An 18,966-nucleotide genomic window follows, 5' to 3' on the forward strand; every position below is an offset into this window, starting at 1 on the left:
CTAGAAATTCCTCGATAACAAAGCAGCATGCGAGTCGAGTATCATTTGGTTTGATCGTGTAGTTTGGTACATATAAAATCGCTTGGAACTCTTATTTCTTGACAAAGCTGCAGAGTTTCAATTGTCTTTAATAGGCTTATGACTTGGAACACGAGCACGTAACTTGGTCTTAGCACATATTACTTTCATTTACTTTTGCAACATGATCCTTGAGGTCCTCAAGGAGCTTAAGGAAGATGAACCAGTAATATTTTTGACATCCTATGGCAATTACAAAGGAGTCAAAACTCTACTTAGCCTTCTTGAACCCAACATGGAGGAAGAAACTACCTCGTCCCTCAAACAATCTATTTCTTTCACTAACACTCCTCTCTTACATCCGTCTTAACCCCCTTTATTACTTCAAGCTCTAGCTTTGGTAGCGGGAAATCTAAAAGATACACTACATGTAAATGTAGTTACGAATGCATCTTTGTTTTGAAGAAGAGACTCAAAAGTGTAGAAGTGAGTGCAAAATCTAGTCTCTGCAGGTAGTTTTAACATAACTAACATGCGAGGTCAAAAACTATCTAATACTCTTTGTCTTTTGAGCATAAATCTCACAAGCTGGCGAGCAGTATTGACAATAGAGGCAAACCACTTGGTATCATCACTTTTATACCGATCTTTTAATACAAGATTCAAACCATGTGTATTGCATCCAGTAGGAAAAACATGCGGGTATCATCGCTTCAAGATTTTGTCAACATTCTTGCAATTCTTTGCATTGTCCATCACAATTTGGACTACATGTTTATCACCCACTTCCTTTATCATAGAGGAAATTACATTAGCAATATAAATCCCATACTAAATTGAACCATGTGAATCCACAACACGAACAAATGTTTCGCCTCTAGGTGAAACAATCTTTAAATTAATTAGTGGTTTTCTTTGTACATTGGACCAACCGTCACTGATGGTACATCCAGAAAGCTCTATATTTGCTACCAAGAGACTATTAAGATGGAAGATATTGTGAAGTAGGAGCAATCTGAGTACAACTCAATTATGGCTAATGAAATTTGGGAGCTAACAGAATTGCCAGAGGGCGAACAAGCCTTGATTTGCAAATGGGTGTATAAGAAAAAGTACACAACAGAAGATCCTGAGCCTAAGTATAAGGCTAAATTGGTTGCTAAGGGATTCAAGTAGAAGAAAGGCGTGGACTTTGATGAGATTTTCTCTCCAGTAGTTAAGATGACTACATTATGTCTTGTGCTTGGACTAGTAGCCACTAAGGACATGGAACTTGTCCAAATGGACGTGAGAACGACTTTCAAGGATCTTGAAGAGGATGTTTACACGAAACAACCGGAGGATTTTGTAGTCGAACTTGAGAAGCTTATGAGGGGAGAACTATATGTGTCGATTACATACGACATCTTATGGCCTAAAGCAAAGCTCAAGTGTACATGAAGTTTGACAAGTACACCGTAATCCCAAGGGTATGAAAGGATCCAAGAAAATCACTAACCAACGATGGTTCACTTATCATCGCGATACTTTATATTGATGATATGGTCATTGCTAGGAAGTCTAAAGGCGAGATTGCCATGTTGAAAAAGTCAGCACACATTTTGCTATGAAGGATTTGGGAGATGTGAGTCACTTTCTTAGTATGCGTATCAAGAGGGATAGAAAACATGGAATATTTGAGCTATCTCAAGAAATGTATATCCACAAGGTCTTGCAACATTTTAATATGTAGGGGGAGAAAGCTACATCAAGTATCCCAATGCCGACATATGCAAAACTTAGTAAGAATGATGCTCCTAAGTCTAGCATTAAAAAAGTGGAAATGGCCAAGGTGTCGTATTCTTTAGCTGTTGGCAGTCTTATGTATGCCATGGTAGCCAGAAGACCGGACATTACTTTGTAGTAGAGGTTGTTAGCAAATTTATAGCAAGTCCTTGCAGAAAACACTGTGAAGCAGTGAATCACATCTTGAGAAATCTAAAAAGGTACAACAAATAATTAATTATGCTTTGGAAATAGTGATGCATCCATTGTGGGTTACACAAATATGGATTATGCAAGTTGTGTGGATAGTCGAAGATCCACGTTTGGCTATGTTTTCATATTTGCTAAAGAAGTCGTGTCATGGAGATCATGTCTCCAAAACTGTATGTCATCTTCCACCACAGAGACAGAGTATGTGGCAATTCTTGGTGCTAGCAAGGAAGATGTGTGGTTAGCTCGCTTACTGGGAGATCTTGGTATTACTCAAACTCCAGTGTTGCATTGTGATAGTTAGCCTGCGATTGCATTAACGAAGAACCCCATGTTTCACTCCAAGTCAAAAAACATAAAAATTTGTTATCATGTGATACATGACATATTGGCTAGTACGCACATTGAGCTAGTCAAGGTTCATACGAAAGACAACCCAACAAATGCTCTCACGAAGTGTCTGCCCTCAAAGAAGTTCACACATTGCATGGAGATGATGGGTGTAGGGTGAGGCCACTTGAATGCTTCACGGTTGTACACATATACATACTTACACATATAGCCGCTTGGGCCATGTTGGCCTTCAAGTGGGAGATTGTTAGGGTTCATGCCAAGTAGATCCATCTTATTGACCGTAACCTTATCTCTATTCATTGGTAATAATATAGATCAATAAGGAGTAGTGAAGGATTTTAATCCTCACCAAGAGCTCCACCCAAAACTCTCTGCGTTCTCTTTCCTCGTACAACACACTGAGCACACACACACACACTCTTCACAATCATAAGTATCACTAGTTTGAGATTTGTATTACCTTATTCTTCTTAATTTGGCTATGTGGTAATTGTCTTATTAGATTCTACTTAATAAACACATTTGATATCTGAAGATTTAAACCACTATTGGATCTTACCAATTCAACTCGTATTCAGATTTTCTGTCAAGAACTCTCGAGTTTATGTTTGGAAGAGTTGTTAAGATCCAACTCTTTCCAATATGGAGAAATTGTCAGTAAGTTAGAGTGAGATGAGTGTACTTGCATTTCTCATCCCACAACAAGGCTAGCATGAGTTTAAGATGAATAATAATATATAAACACTATCATCCTTATAGCATTACCGTAGGACATGTGTCCGCAAGTTGAGCCATCATAACAACTTAGAAAGTTTTGTCATGGTCCAAGACCATTTTCCTCAACGCAAATCATCATTTAAGTCTTAACATGTGGACCGTTATTTCAGAGCATAACATTGGAATACTTGACTGTAAAATGATAAAGATTGGCAAAATAAATGCTACTTAATTGGTTTGTGGAGACTAACAAAACTTTAAATTTTTTTGTTTCCTGCGTATTTTTGTAGATTGCAAAACATCGTCTCCTTATGTGGTTTGTTCAGGCTTCAATGTCTTCAATGCTACATGCCCTTGCGGTAGAATCCTTCAAAAGATTGCTCTCCCTTTGTGGGACCCGTTGCTTGCCCATGGAGTGAATGGCCCCTTGGGTGGCCATGGCCCCCTTGCGTGGCCAACACAAAAAAAAAAAGTTTTGAAACCTTGCACTTGGCGATGGTGGTAGTGTCGTGACGAGAGAGAACGAGAGAGAGAGAGAGAGAGAGAGAGAGAGAGAGAGAGAGAGAGAGAGCTCATACCAACCTAAGACCAAGGGGAAAATAGCATACACAATTCGCTGTTCATCCACTCTCTTAGTAAATGGGCAAGCATATAATGCTTCAAACGTTTACAAGGCAGCTCATAGCTTCTTGCCCAGGTCCCTTGTCCTCACACAAGGGTCAAAGCCCAACTTGAGCGTTCACTTGCTTAATCCCATAGTAGATCGCCAACCAGCTCGTGCCACGTCTACGAATGTGCTACAACATAACAGCCATTTTGAATGTAGTCTAGGCTAGGTAGTGCGGAGTACATACAACAGCAGGAGGCGCCCCTCAAGCTTAGTATCTTCTCGGATTTCTGTCAGCTAAGTACGTCTGTGTGTGCGCGTTGCGCTTTGTTCGTGTATGTGATGTGCGTGTGTGTGTGTTCTCTTTTGTGCGCCGTGTGTGTGTCTGAGTTTATTGTGCTCGTGTGTGAGAGAGAGAGAGAGAGAGCAGAGAGAGCAACTTGTGACAATTGAGGAGTAATTTTGTCCATGCCTGCAAGTGTGCTGCACGTATGTATGTGTGAGTGTTTTCTTATCTATGTTTGCATGTATGAGAGAGAGAGAGAGAGAGAGAGAGAGAGAGAGAGAGAGAGAGGAGGAGGAGGAGGAGGAGGAGGAGGAGGAGAAGAAGAGTGTTTTAACGTGGATAGAGAGAGAGAGAGAGAGAGAGAGAGAGAGAGAGAGAGAGAGAGAACAACTTGTGGCAATTGAGGGGTATTTTGTCCATGTTTGCATGTGTGCTGCACGTATGTATGTGTGCGTAGAACTCTAGTGTTTTTGTATGTGTTTGCATATATGCATGTGCGAAGCACGCACGTGCATGCGCACGTGCACGCGTGCGCGCACACACACACACACGCACACACACACACACACTCAGAGAGAGAGAGAGAGAGAGAGAGAGAGAGAGAGAGAGAGAGAGCCCTACAGTCTCAATGCATGGCCTTCCGCCTTGCACGTCGGCTGACTAGAACACTTTGTGCTTGTGAGAGAGAGTCTGCTTGAGAGAGATACTGCTTGCATTACTCGCCAACCAATGCTCTCCATTGGTCATCCAGTCATGTATCGCACTACTGAGACTCATAGCCTGTTGCACCATACATAGGCTCTCTCTCTTACTGCTGGGACTCATAGCTTGCTGCTTACTGTACCCGCCTTCGCTTGATTGATCAGGGCTTCTCGACGCACAACCTGGTCGATGATTCTGCTGGTGCCGACGTGGGTACATGCTTGCATGGATGTGTGTTTTTGGGCTTCTGTGTGAGTGTATCGGATCTATGTGAGGGTGCTTGTTCGAAAGGTATTTTGGTCTTTGGGTGGGTGGGGTGAGTCACGAGTGGGACTAAGGCTTGTGTGTCTCGTGGGTTGGATGTGGATGTTTGTTGCGCGTTTTTGTTTGTTTTTGGACATGGATGGTGTAGAGTTTTCAGAGTGATCTCCTTCATTTTCCACCTACATCTAAGGAGAGAGGGCTTCTTTGTGGTTTTGCATGGCCTTGTGAGGTTTATTTCATGTGTTTAGGCTTGGCAATGCCCATTTTTTAATCCAACCAGGCCACGTGTTTGATGGGTGTTTTTACTCTTCTATGGGCTTCTGACAATATGAGCATGTAGATTTGGTGTCGGTTCACCTCTTGTGTCAAATGCATCACTGGCGAGTTACAGCCTTAAACGTGCTAGCAACTCAACTTGTGCACATGCACACTCGTAGGGGATTATTAGACTGTGGTTAAAAGGGCTGTTTGCTCTCTCTCAAATCAGCCCGGTGCACAGTTTCTTGCGTTTTCGTATCTCAGGCTGTATTTCTGCAGCCAGCATTTAGCCGTTGATTCCTCTCACATTATGCAAATCAGCTCCATATTTAGTGAATGCCCAGTGTGATCCCATTTCATTTTTAGTTTTTAATAACTTTTTTGACATGAGAATTCGGTTGGGCAATTCAGTTTGCCAAGTTGGTAGGTTCAAGCAATCTCTCTCTCTCTCTCTCTCTCTCTCTCGTGCATTCTCTCTCTATCTCTACGCTTTCCCATCGTCTACTTTGACATCGCATCAAAGCTTTTGGCAAGGAAATTGTGGAGGAGAAGAGGTGGAGCGAGCGGGAGGAGCACGTGGGGGCATTTCTCTTACAGGGAGGTGTGTAGGTTGAGGTAGCGACCTTCTGGCATTTCTTTCTAGACGCTTGTTTTTATTAACGCTACACTTGGAGTGGTTAATTGAAGGTCTCAAAGCCTACATGGCTTATCAGGCAAGAATTGACAATCAAGAGAAAAGAAGAGAGCACCAGCGAGCGTGAGCAAAGTCGGGAGTGTAGAGAGGCGTCGGAGCAACCGGCCGAGGAGGCAACAAGAGGAGCCAAGGAGCAACAACGTATTCTATCTACCTTCTGCCACCCATGAGCGTGCATTTCTAGGAGAGTAGTGCACGCGTTTCAATTCAAAGGCATTCCTTCAAATTCTCTCGTCTATGCTTCCTTATAAGTCACTTTTAAAAGCCCTCCACCTCGACCTTGAGATGGCTCCCCCTTGTTCAAACTCTAGCGACAAACTTACCGGAGGCAACTATGCTCATTGGGAATTGATTATGGTGCTATGATTTCTACGAAAAGGATTGTGGGACATCATCAATGATTTAGAGACAAGACCCGTTAGGTCTGGCAACAATAAGTGGACTCGACTTGAGGGTGACCAGTTTCTTCAATCATGCGTTGATTGGGATGTGAGTATTACAAAGGCCATGTCAACCATTGTTCAGGCACTCACAAGAGAATCTCTCCTGAAGTACAGACTTAGCAAACTGCTAAGGAAATGTCGTCAAAGATCGGAGATATGTTTGATTGAGACTCTACGATGTGGGCGGTCACCCTTCTTGAATATTTATTTTCCATCAAGTTTGAATCCTGGACTTCCATACAATCATTTTGATAAAGGCAAAGGTCACCTTTAACTGGCTTGTACGCAATAGAGGGCGATACTAATTCAATAACATGTTAACTTTACACAGAGCATTGAGAAGAAAATAGAGCACAAATGCGTCCAGCGACTAGATCTTCACTGCGCACATGCGGTAAGGTTTGACGCCTTTTCAAGCTACAAGGATTCCATTGAGCTTATGTTGTGTTTCAGTGGGGAAGTATGAATGACCATTGACATGCTTGAAAAGCATGAAGGACTATATCCTCGTTACATATGTAAGGACACTTGTCAAAGACAAGAAGAGAATTCATTTTTTCTTTTTTCAAAGGCAAGACACTTGCGCCTAGAGACTTGAGACATGCAAGGACACTTGTCAAATACAATTTGTCTTTTTAGACAAGTGGCAAGACACTTGTGATAATGCTACCACATAACTTTCTTATTCAAGAGACAAGTTCATCTATAAAAACAACCCCTTTTTCCCTCATTTTGGAGATCATCTCATTGTTATAATTAGTCTCTAAATTCAGCCCTCTACACTACCATCACCATTGCCCACTACATGCTACTTCTCTTTCTCTTAAGCTCTACATGTCACTTCTCTCTCTCCCATAAGCCCTACATGCTACCTCTCTCTTTCATTCAAGCTTATGTGAGGAATGAAGACATTGGAGGAGGTGTTACCAAAGTGATCGCATGAAGGAGAATGCACGGTGGGAATTTCCGCTCTTTGCGTTGCACGTGTCACTGGCAGGCTGTATGGATTTCCGTAAATTGTGCTGGCTGCTTTTGGGAATTTCCAATGCTAGCTTTTGAGAGCAAATGCTTTTGGGGGAAAGTGCTTTTGAACTGATTGCTTTTGGGCATCTCTTGTACTGTTTATAAGAGTCCTTGGGCCTCACTTTGCAGTTTGAGAGCAGAGGACCCTTGGGAGGTGTACCTTGTTGTGATCAATAAATAAAGAATTATCCAAAGGAGTGGCGCCAGTCTTTGGGTGTCACGTGACACATCCAACCCTATGTGTCTGTGGACAAGCTACAGCATGACCAGGGTTGGGTTCAGTCAAGTCTGTCTAGAATAGGAAGTGATCTGGACGGAGAGTCTCAGAGCAGAGCATCTGGACGTAGAGTCTGAGAGCAGAGGACCCTTGGGAGTTGTACCTTGTTGTGATCAATAAATAAAGAATTACCGAAAGGAGTAGCGTCAGTCTTTGGGTGTCACGTGACACATCCAACCCTATGTGTCCGTGGACAAGCTACAACACAGTGCATAGACCTATTTTCCCTATTTTTGACATTTTTCACTTATTATTTTTAAGTGACTTTTGTTGGGAACTAGGTAGGGCAATTTTGCTAATGAAATATATAAGGAAACCAGAGCTAGCACTTTCTGGCAGAAGAGGCGGCAGGAGCACCTTGCTTAGCCCGGAAAACGCAGATTTTAGCATCTGCGTTTTCAGCGCGTCGTCGTCGCCATCGACATCGTCACCGACATAGAGTCAGAATTCAGTAGATAGAAGATTGCAGATTTCAGCCATTAGCATTTTCAAATTTCAGCCCGTCTCGTCGTCGTCCTCATCGTCGTCGACATCGTTGGCAAGTCCAAGCATTGTAGAGATTTGTGCAATCATAAGTAGACCGCTCTCGCCATAGGGAGTGGGGCCCTTGGAGGAGGGTTTACAACGTCTCTGGTGTCGTATTCTCTTCTCTCTCTTTCTCTCTGTCTCATGCACTTCCATTCACAGTGTCCATTCACTTTGTTTGTGTCCATTGCACTTTCTCATAAAGGAACGGAAAGCTCTACCTTCCGTAAGTAAAAGGAACCCTTGAGCACAGTTCGGAGCACTTATCTTGAGCAAAGTTCAACATTCATTCCTCTGCACCTTACATTGGGGCCAATGTTTCTGGGCGTGAAACTCCATTATGCCGTGTCGACTCTCTTTCTCTCTCTCTCTCTCTCTATCAAAGTTCAGTGTGATGAAGTTTTGTTGATGTGTTGCTATTGATTTCTTGCTTGGAGCGTCCAAGCGTGTTACAGTGGTATCAGAGCTCAGGAAGATTCTTTTTCTATGGAGGATCCGGTCCTTTTTGCAACACACGTAGGTTTTTGTCAAGGAATCTTCATGTCCCAACTCCGGACTTATTAGCCACTCCCACCCTTCGTCCATAGCGCATCGGGCACGCTCTCGTCTTCATCGCTGTGTCTTACAGGGCATAAGCCATAAAGAACCCCTGAATACACATGGGTTCTCGTGGAGAATTTGACAAAGATAACACCTCTCGGGGGGAAGGCGAAGATCCAGCACGAGAATTGAAGAAAAGAGAAAAGATTTGGGCAAATTTTCGGCGGAGAAGCTTACCAAAGCAGAGTAGAAGTGTCAATTGCAGGTTGACACATGTGTGAAAGACTGATCAAGTATTCCACAGTCCCGAGATTTGCGAAACACCTGAAGGATTACCCGATTGATGAGATTTACTCGAGATGGCAAGAGGCCATTGATTCTCCTTTCAGGTTGGGAGGAAAGCTGAAAGGATAGGCGAGTGCAAAAAAGTGGAAGTTGTACTCGCAGGAAGAGCTGGACAGAGTTGTCGTGTTAGGTGCAGCGGAATGATTGTTTGCGCTTTGCTCAAGATGAGTGCTCCGAATTGTGCTCAAGGGTTCCTTTTAGTTCTTATGGAAGGGAGAGCCTTCCGTTCTTAATGGAAAGTGCTATGATCACAAACAAAGTGAATGGACACTGTGCGTGTAAGTGTATGAGACTGAGAGATAGAGAGAGAAGAGAGATACGACACCAGAGACGTTGTAAAACCCTCCTCCGAAGGCCCCACTCTCGTCGGCGAGAGTGGTCTACTTATTGATTGCACAAAGTGGTACAATGTGGATGCAATGGACTGATGCAACTTGGGACTATGCCAATGACGACGACGGTGATGACGAAGTCGACCTAAGGGTTGAAATCTCCAATCTTTCTACTGCTGTCCAAAAACGCTATGGGCTGAAATCTGCTAATCTTCTATCTGCTGAATTTCGGGGCGTTTCGGTGGCTGAAAATGACTGTTTTGGCTGCGTTTTTATGGGCTGAAAATGAGGTTCTTCTGCAACCAACTAGGGCTGAATCTGCTGCTATGGAGACTGCTAAAAAATGCTGCTGCAACCGCTTTGGAATGGCTGAAAACCAAAACGCTGAGGCTGCTCTGTAGCGTTTACAAAAACGTTGGCCTAGATCTGGAACTGCAGGTAGCGTTAGTGAAAAACGCCAGGGATCTGATGTGGTACTGCTAGCGATCTGCAAACGCCAGGGCTTTGGAGGACTGTCGGCGATGATGCAAACTGAAAACGCTGGGGCTGATGTGTGGCGAAGGTGGGGGAACCAAAAACGCCAAGGTTACTGCTGGGGTTCTGCTGAGAAGGTGCCCGTTGAGCATGTGCTCCTGCTGCCTCTTCTGCCAGAAAGTGCTAACTTGGGTTTGCTTATATATTAATTTAGCAAAATTGCCCTTCCTACTTTTGTTGGAAAGTCATTTAAAAATAATAAGTGAACAATACCAAAAATAGGGAGAATAGGCTAAATGCACTGGAAAATTCCGTGATTGAATCTGATGGATTCTGAAGGGAATACTGATGATCATGTTGTGTGCAACCAGAGGATATGCATGTACACTAAGTGATTGGGCATGCACGGTCTACGAATAGACTCACAAAAAGTGCCAGATCACTTCTAATCTAGACTGACTGGACTGACTGAACCCTGATCATGCTGTAGCTTGTCCACGGACACATATGGTTGGATGTGTCACGTGACATCCCCTCCTTTTCAAAGTGAGGTACTGGTACTGAATTGTATGGCGTCGAGGGAGATCGCCAATAGCATCCGGAATCCTGGAAGGGACTCTTCGCCGGCCCACTCTGTTGTGTGGGTCGTGCGGTACTTGAACTTCATAAAGGTCTGCAACGCTTGCTTCTTTGGGCCGCGCCCAAAGCCACAAAGTCTTCTGTGGCTCCTTCGATGCTTCAACTTGGTCGAGAGTCATGCTTCTTTCTTCTTCAAGAATCTCCATGGCTGAAAATTCTTGAACCATTGCCAACACAAAAACATGAACATACCTATTTCATGTAAAGCGACTGGAAGAAATCTTGTCTTCCTCAAAGGCTGTGCATGCAATGTAGATGAACAAAGAGACGGAGTGCCAAACCGTTCATTACACACGCAAACAATGAGAGCGAATCTTTTTCTTATGATCTAGAGCAATCAACTGTGGCAAAGCACAATGGAAATGTCCACGCTTGGTGCTCATACGTTCATGTGCTTGCTCGGAAACTGTGTCATACCAAGGAAGAGACATGCAATGTGACTTCCTGACATACATACTTTTCAGCTTTTCATGAAAAATCCGCATACATTCGTGCTCATCCATGAGAGAAACGTGCTCAACATACAATATGTCATCACTTTGTGACATACCCCCCTCTTGAAAGAATTGTAATCGTTGTCGGTTTACACCTACAAAATCAAACATTGACTTTATTCCATTTGGGTAAACTTGTGACAAAGGAGTGGAGTGACTCTCCTCTTGTGCAGTCCCATCCGCACCAGATTCAACCCTGTTGATTTGCGGTATGAAGTTCCAAAATTAAGGAGTATCTGCTAGGTACTCCTCCTCCATCCACTTCGCATCCCATGGCGGATAGTTCTTGACTAAGAACCGCCGTTCACTTCACCTTTCTCTTTCCTTTCCTTTTGAGCCAATATCTGTTCTGGAACGAGAATCCAAATCTAAGGAGAATCTGCTAGGTCCTCCTCCTCCATCCACTTCGCATCCAATGCCGGATAGTTCTTGACTAAGAACTGCCGTTCACTTTACCTTTCTCTTTCCTTTCCTTGTGAGCAAGTATCTGTTCTGGAGCGAGAATCTCCTCGCTCTCTTCTACTTCAGGTCGCTCTTCAGGCTCCCTGTCGACTGTCACCTCACCCTTGAAAGGTTTCAACAAACTCACATGAAACGCATTGTGAATCTTCCAAGTATCTGGCAACTTCAGTCTGAAGGATACATCATTGTTCTTCTCTTGAATCTGGAAGGGCCATAATACCACATACTTACTTTGGAAAAAGCCGCTCCTTTCCCTTTTGTTTCCTTAGGTGTGCCTTCTCAAACCGTAAGAGCACCCAAGCATCTTTCTTCAGCTGCAAGTCGCATTGATGCTTGTCCACTGTCTTCTTATGCCTTGCTTGAGACTTCTCAAGAGCCTCATGCACCTTGGCAAAAGCAGTATCCAGATCTGAAGTTTAACTCGTTTTAGAGACTTATGGACATGCTAAGCAACGATTTGGAATGCATATCGGCTCATTGACTTATCCTTCAAGTAGGGTAGTATCGACCTCAACAAGGCAAGAGTCTGCCAGTGAAGAGAATGAATCAGTGGAACCGCATGACAACTCATCACAAGATTCTGGAGAATCAGATGGTAGCACATCTGAAGGTTCCGACGAACTAAGGGAACCAGATGCAAGTGCATCAAAGGATTCCGAAGAAGAAAGGGGATCAAATTTGATAGTGTGTCTCCGGGTTCCAATGATTGAGACTAACGTGCCAATGGGCTGGTGAAGATAGCGAAGCTACCCACAAGTCCCAGGGCACAAGGAAAGAAAGGAAAAGGGAATCAGCTCGTAATCAGAGATTTCCCTAGACCCAAGATAAGATTTTTGAAGCAGATCAATATGATCTTGGTTTAGACAATAGTCTTGAATCTCTTTTGGTAATTCACAACAAAACCGCTCAATCTGGTTTCTCAAAATAATCTTCCGAAACGAAGACACTAGTAAATAAGTATCCCAAAACGTTTGGCAGTAGTGATCCAATCTATCTTTCCTAGTCATTCTCAAGTGATGCCAAGCCGTGATGACATCTCTTTCATATTTATCTGATATCCAAGTTGACGTGAAAATTTTCTTGAATTTTATCCACGTCGCAGGGCTTCTCTGCGTAACAACAGACTAGACCCCCATGTCTGTGCAGTTCCTTTCAAGTAAGATGCCTCCCTTCGCACCTTGGAATATATGGTGAACCGACCTTCGGAGAGGCAACGTCAAACTGTTGTACAAACTCAGGGGCTTGATGGGTGTCTTGGTTGCGTGAAACGTCTCGAACGTGACGACCTAACCCCCTTCCTTGAACTCCTAGGTCTTCTTGCTCATCTGGTCACTGTCAGAAGAGGACGAGCTCTCCTCCTCTGAATTGCTAGATTGCCTTCCATGCCTTCTAGACTTTTTCAAAATTTTGCTTCTCTTGCTTTTTCTCAGGTTCTTCCGCGTTTTTTCATCCTCTCTGGAACTAGAGGATGATGAATTGTCGGAACTCTCTTTAGACGAATAAAAATCTGAGTCATGCTCAAAACGAGCACACTTCTTGGATTTGCTTGCCACTTCGAAACTCGACTTCCGATCCAAATAACCGGGGAAATCCATCGATTTTCTCTTCTTTGGAGAGTGCTTCAAGCCTTTCATTATCTGGTTCATCTTGTGATCAACAACTCTGTCTAGCTCTTCCTGGCAACTTCTGCTTTTTTGCACTCGTTTGTCCTTTCAGCTTTTCTCTTGACCTGAGAGGAGAATCAATGGCCTTGTTGGGTTAAGGGCATAAATAACCCCTATTGTACATTTTTTATACTTTGTCCAGGTTTAAACCTGGACACATTTTTTAAGTCACTAATAATAAAAGTGGGATGGCCACAAAAACCATATCGAGTGTCACAAAGTGATGACGTGGCGGACAGCAAAAACCCTAATTTCTGCCAAAAACCCTAAAATTCCTGCAAACCCTAATTTTTGCCAGAAACCCTAAATTCCGGTAATCGTGGAGGCGGATTATTATTATTATTATTATTATTATTATTTTTTGAAAAATGATGAGCGACGCGAATTTTGCTTTTGCTTTTTTTTATAAAAAAAAGAGAAAAGACTCTCTAAGAGAGAGAGAGAACTGATGCTTTTGATTTTAAAAGCTTTTGGGGCTCTGCTTTTGGGCATCCCTTGTAACCTTTAAATTAGTGGTGAGGGCCTCACTTCTCAGAGCATCTGGACGCAGAGTGTGAGAGTGAAACCCTAACTGCTCTCTTGTACTTTGATGATTGATTAATATAAAAAGAAATACCGAAAGGGGCGCCAGTCTTTGGGGCCAATATCTCTAGGCACGGAACTCCGCCGGGCCAGTGCAAATCTATTGTGATCTGTGAATTGTTTTGAAGTGGTTATTTGGTGCTGTTGCGGTTGATTCTTGACTTGGAGTGTCCAAGTCTGTTACAGTGGTATCAGAGCACGGCCGATTTCTCTTCTACGGGAAATCCGATCCCCGAATTTTTTTTCCGCGGCACCTATGGCTTCAAGCAATGATTAGTCGACTCCCTCTGCATTTGGAGATGCGGGCTGGGATCACAACAAAGATTCAGACAGAGAGTATGGCCCGCCTCGGCCTACTCAGGCAGAGCAAAGAGAGATGGAGCGTCGTCAATTGATTGGCGATGCAACAAAGATGATGCTCAATTTTGCCAAGGACCCGAAGATGGCAAAATATATGAACCAGACCTCTTTGGAAGAGGTACAGATGGAGTGGCAGAGAACCACAACACCACTCCCGAAACCCGCTCTCAAGAAACCTTCTGCCTCCAAGAAATATACGGAGAAGGAACTGGAGAACGTGGTTGATGCACGGATTGCTCAGCTTTTTGACACGCAAAAGAAAGCCAAAAAGCACGGCAAAAAGCAGAAGAAAGGCACTGACTTCCTGGGATATTTGGGTCGTCGGTCGACATTTGACAAGGCAAAGAAATTGAAGAAGCGCGTCAAGTTTGAAGACCTACCCAATTCTTCTTCTTCTTCTTCTGACAGTTCTTCTAGCTTCTCGGATTCGAGCGAAGAAGACAGAAAAGGTAAAAAGCGAAGCAAGAAGCAACGCTTTGGAAAGGGCAAGAAAAAGGCAAAGAAGGCTACATCTCGCCCAAAGACTGACAGTTCTACTGAGGACTCGTCTACGGACAGCTCAGATTCTGATGACGGAAAGTTTTATGCGAACAAGAAGAATTTTTACAAAGCCAACCAGTATGACTTTCTCGAAGATAAAAGCAAGAAAGTCCGAGAGTTTAAGGAAGGTGGCCACTCGATCAAGTTTGATACTTTTTCAGGATACTCGGATGCTTCGAAGGCTGTGTCTTTTTTCAGCAGTTTGACATCACTTTCGCGGGAGGACGCTATTCAGAGCACTCCAAGATTCGGAGAGCTGCCTCTTACTTTAAGGGGAATGCTCGTACTTGGTGGTCCACGCTTCTATTAAGCAAGACTGTGCCAGTTACATGGCTGAAATTCAAGAGGCTTTTTATTTCTTCTTGGTTGACTCAAGAGTTTGAGCGAGATATACGAGCTGCTTGGAACCATCTCTGGATGACCAAGAGCGATACAATGAATTCTTATTGTGAAAGATTCTGGAGCTCTTTTCTACCCGCCTCTTCATTCAAGAAGATCTCGTTCAGAGAACAGATTGAGCGGTTTACCTTGGGTTTACCTACAGAGATCCGAAATCACTGCTTGGAACAGAAGACAGCTTCTGTTCAGGAGTTGATGAGTCAGGAGTTGATGAGTCATGCGAAGCGGGGCTTTGCCATTCACTTTGGCAGTCTGACCTACCCCACAGATGAGGCCATGACACAACGAGCCGAACAGACTTCTGGGAATGAAAGTAGAATGAAAAAGAGCAACCTAGAGAAAAAAAAGGATGCACGACCCAAGCTTACTCCTGAGGAGAGAGCTCGCTTCATCGGAGAGGGGAAGTGCTTTGGATGCGGGGAACATGGACATATTTCCGCAAAGTGCCCTGATAAGGCACAGAAAGAACAGAATGATAAAGACGACGACAGGTCTGAGAGTTCGAGAGCAGCTGAGGAATGTGGCAGAAAAGGCAGATAGAAAAGCAGAACTGGTACCACATGGCGTGGGACCTGCACCGAATCTAATGAATGAAAGTACAAACTTTGCCGCTTTCGGGGCAAAGTGAAGGATCAGGAAGCTCTTTTGAAGGAGCCAAGGCCAACTTCTTTTCACTTGGAATTGGTGGCTCGATTTGGAACTACGCCCGACAGACTGACGCCACAGGTGGAGGTAGTTCGACTGGCACCCGGATGGGATGTTGCCATTACACCGAGCATTGGCAAACTTCGTTTGCAATGACAGGGGTGTTCAGGGCACGCGAGTGACGTTCTACTCGGGATCCCTTGGTACCACAAGAACTACGCCGTGGTTGACTACCGGGCCGAGAAAGCGACTTTGATAAATGAAGGGCTTAGAGATTGTACTTGATGAACTTCAGTTTTCTTACTCATTCTTTTGGGAGAACTGAACAATGGATAAAAGTTGAATATGTTTTGACCTGAAGAAAAGAACGCCAAGATTTTTTTTCTCCACGCTCATGCCGATTGCTTTTGAGAGGGCCTGAAGATCATACCATTGATCTGATATTTGGAAGCACGCCACCGAATCGGCCACCTTATCGTGTGAGCCGAGTACAGAATGAAAAGATTATGAACTCAGTGAAAGACCTCTTGGAAAAGGGTCTTGTCCAGCCTAGTACTTCACCGTATTGCTCTCCAGTGTTGTTGGTTTTGAAGAAAGACGGATCTTGGAGAATGTGCATCGATTATAGCACTCTCAACGAAATCACCATCAAGAACAGATTTCCGATTCCTAGGATCGATGATATACTCGACAGGTTACAGGGATCCTCGTGCTTTAGCAGGATTGACTTGAAGAGTGGATATCATCAGATCAGGATAGCGCCAGGAGATGTCTACAAGACAGCTTTTCGGACGACTTTTGGGTTATTTGAGTTTTTGGTGATGCCTTTTGGCTTAACCAATGCTCCTGCGACATTTAACCGGATGATGGATAGGATTTTTCGAGAGTACAGTCTATTTGTTGGCACTTTCTTTGACGACATCATTGTTTTCTCCAAGAATGAGGCAGAACACAAAGATCATCTGCTTCAAGTCTTTCAGGCATTACGAGATCACACATTAGTGATTAATGCTACGACAAGTGAATTTTTCCTACCAGAGATACATTTTTTGGGACACATTGTGTCAACAGCAGGAGTGCAAATGAACCCGGCCAAGATAGAGACTATCCGTGATTGGCCCGATTTGAGGAATGTCCATGAAGTCAGAAGCTTCTTGGGACTGTGTTCGTACTACAAGCGGTTCATACGAAAGTTTGCAGAGGTTGCTTCCCCTTTGCATACCTTGACACAGAAAGGAGTACCTTTTTCGTGGGGACCCACAGAGGTGACTGCCTTTCAGACATTGAAAGAGAAATTCACTACAGGACCAGATTTGACTTTGCCGGACTTGCAGAAGTCATTTGAAGTATTTTGTGATGCTTGTGGTCGTAGTCTAGGTACGGTCTTGATGCAAGAAGGCCATGTCATAGCTTACGAGAACCGTTTGTTCTCTAGGCCGGAGATGACAGCACAGATCTATGGGAAAGAGCTTTTGGCGGTTATCCACGCTCTTACTCAGTGGCGGCATTACCTACTCGGAGCGGATTTTATTGTCTTTATAGACCATCAGAGTTTGCGCTACTTCTTGTCACCGAAGTAGCTTTCGGAAAAGCAGATGCGGTGGGTGAACATCTTGTCACAGTTCCACTTCCAGATTGTCCATGTGCAGGGACAAAAGAATGTGGTGGCAGATGCTTTGTCTCGAAAACCGTTGGTTTTGGCTATTTCCGCGATACATCATTAGGAGCTTCGAGGATATGGTCGATCAGTGTGCCACAGATACAGATTTTGCAGATATTTTCACACGGATACGGGATGGGGAGACAGTAGCTGGATACTCCCTTCGGGAAGGCTACTTGATGAAAAAGACTATGTTGTGCGTTACACAGCCGTTGAGGGAAAAGGTTATGACTGATTGCCACTGTCCACCTTTTACGGGTCACCGCGGCATTGCTACCACCATGAAAGGGGTAGAGAGAGATTTCTTTTGGCGGGGACTGAAGAAGGATGTGGAAGAGTTTGTGCGCAGTTGCTTGGTATGCCAGAAGGTCAAGTTTGACAGGCATAAGGCAGAGGGATTGTTACAGCCTTTACCCATACCCACCCGCCCTTGGGAAAATATTGAAATGGATTTCATTTTTTTTGATCTCCCGCGAATACAGAATGATCACGATGATTTTCCGATTACATGGAACGTCTGAGACGATTGTCTCCGACAGAGACCCCAGATTTATGAGTTTGTTTTGGAAGGCAATTTGGAAGAACATTGGCACGCGGTTGCAGTTCTCGTCATCGTTCCACTTTGCAGACTGACGGGCAATCTGAGATTCCCAATTTAGTGATTTTAGATTTATTGAAGTCTTCTATCTCGCATCAGAAGACTCAATGGGAAAAGAACTTACCTTTGGTGGAATTTGCCTATAGTAACACGATACACTCTTCGACGGGGAAGACGCCATGTGAGATTGTTGAAACTGCTGCGAAGGTTCCATCCTTCCTGAGCACGAAAGATTAGAAATTTGAAGCGGATGAATATTCGCGAGACTTGGATACGGCTTTTGGCAAGGTTCGCGAGACTTTGCAGAAGTCTCAAGAACGACAGAAAAAGGCAGCGGATCGCCATCGTCGCGACTGGAAACTGAAGGAGGATGATTGGGTGCTCTTACTTTTGAGAAGGCACGCCTAAGAAAGAAAAAGGGAAAGGAGAGGTTTTTTCCAAAGCTTAGTATGTGATACTACGGACCTTTCCAGATTACTGAAAAGATAAATGATGTCTCCTTCCGATTGAAACTGCAAGATACTTGGAGGATTCACAATGCATTGCATGTGAGTCTCTTGAACCCTGTCAAGGGTGATGTGCCTGATGATGGGGAGCCTGATGAGCAACCCAAAGTGGAAGAAAACGAGGAGATCCTTGTTCCTGAACAGATTTTGGCACATAATGATACGAAGAAAGGTAAAGTCCGAAGGCGGTTCTTGGTTAAGTTCAAGAACTTTCCTGCATTTGATGCGAAGTGGATGGAGGAGGAGGACCTAGCAGATACTCGGATTGTGAAACTTTACCTCGATGTTTTGGTTTAGCATAGTCTACTCCAAACAGAACCCAGAATTCAGCTTGGCCGAAGATCTGGTGCAGTGGGATGCACAAGAGGGGAGTTACTCCGCTCCTTTGTCAACAGATGCCTCGATTTTGATACTAAAGTCATTGATGTCTCTTTGAGCTTCAGGGATACTGAGAGCTGACAGTATTTTGTTGGATGACTTTATGAAATGGAATTCCTGATTATGATACTGATTTGTTCTTGACTTCTTGTGAGTGCAGGAACTGATAGACGAAATGACTGCAGCATTTTGGTCTACGTGATCTC

The 18,966-nt window shown here is 43.9% G+C and overlaps 1 protein-coding gene across 2 annotated transcripts in view; it reads left to right on the forward strand.

Moving 5' to 3' along the window:
* Positions 1-3,820: 3,820 nt before the first annotated feature.
* LOC147426241 (uncharacterized) overlaps positions 3,821-18,966 on the forward strand; it is a 31,471-nt gene continuing 16,325 nt past the window's right edge. For both annotated transcript variants that reach the window (XM_086498971.1, XM_086498972.1), the window contains exon 1: positions 3,821-3,971. The gene's annotated coding sequence lies outside the window, so the exon portion shown is untranslated. The remainder of the gene's footprint in view (positions 3,972-18,966) is intronic.

The sequence above is a fragment of the Adiantum capillus-veneris genome, chromosome 24 (assembly GCF_014529385.1).
Source record: "Adiantum capillus-veneris isolate H3 chromosome 24, ASM1452938v2, whole genome shotgun sequence".
In the NCBI taxonomy this organism is placed as follows: domain Eukaryota; kingdom Viridiplantae; phylum Streptophyta; class Polypodiopsida; order Polypodiales; family Pteridaceae; genus Adiantum; species Adiantum capillus-veneris.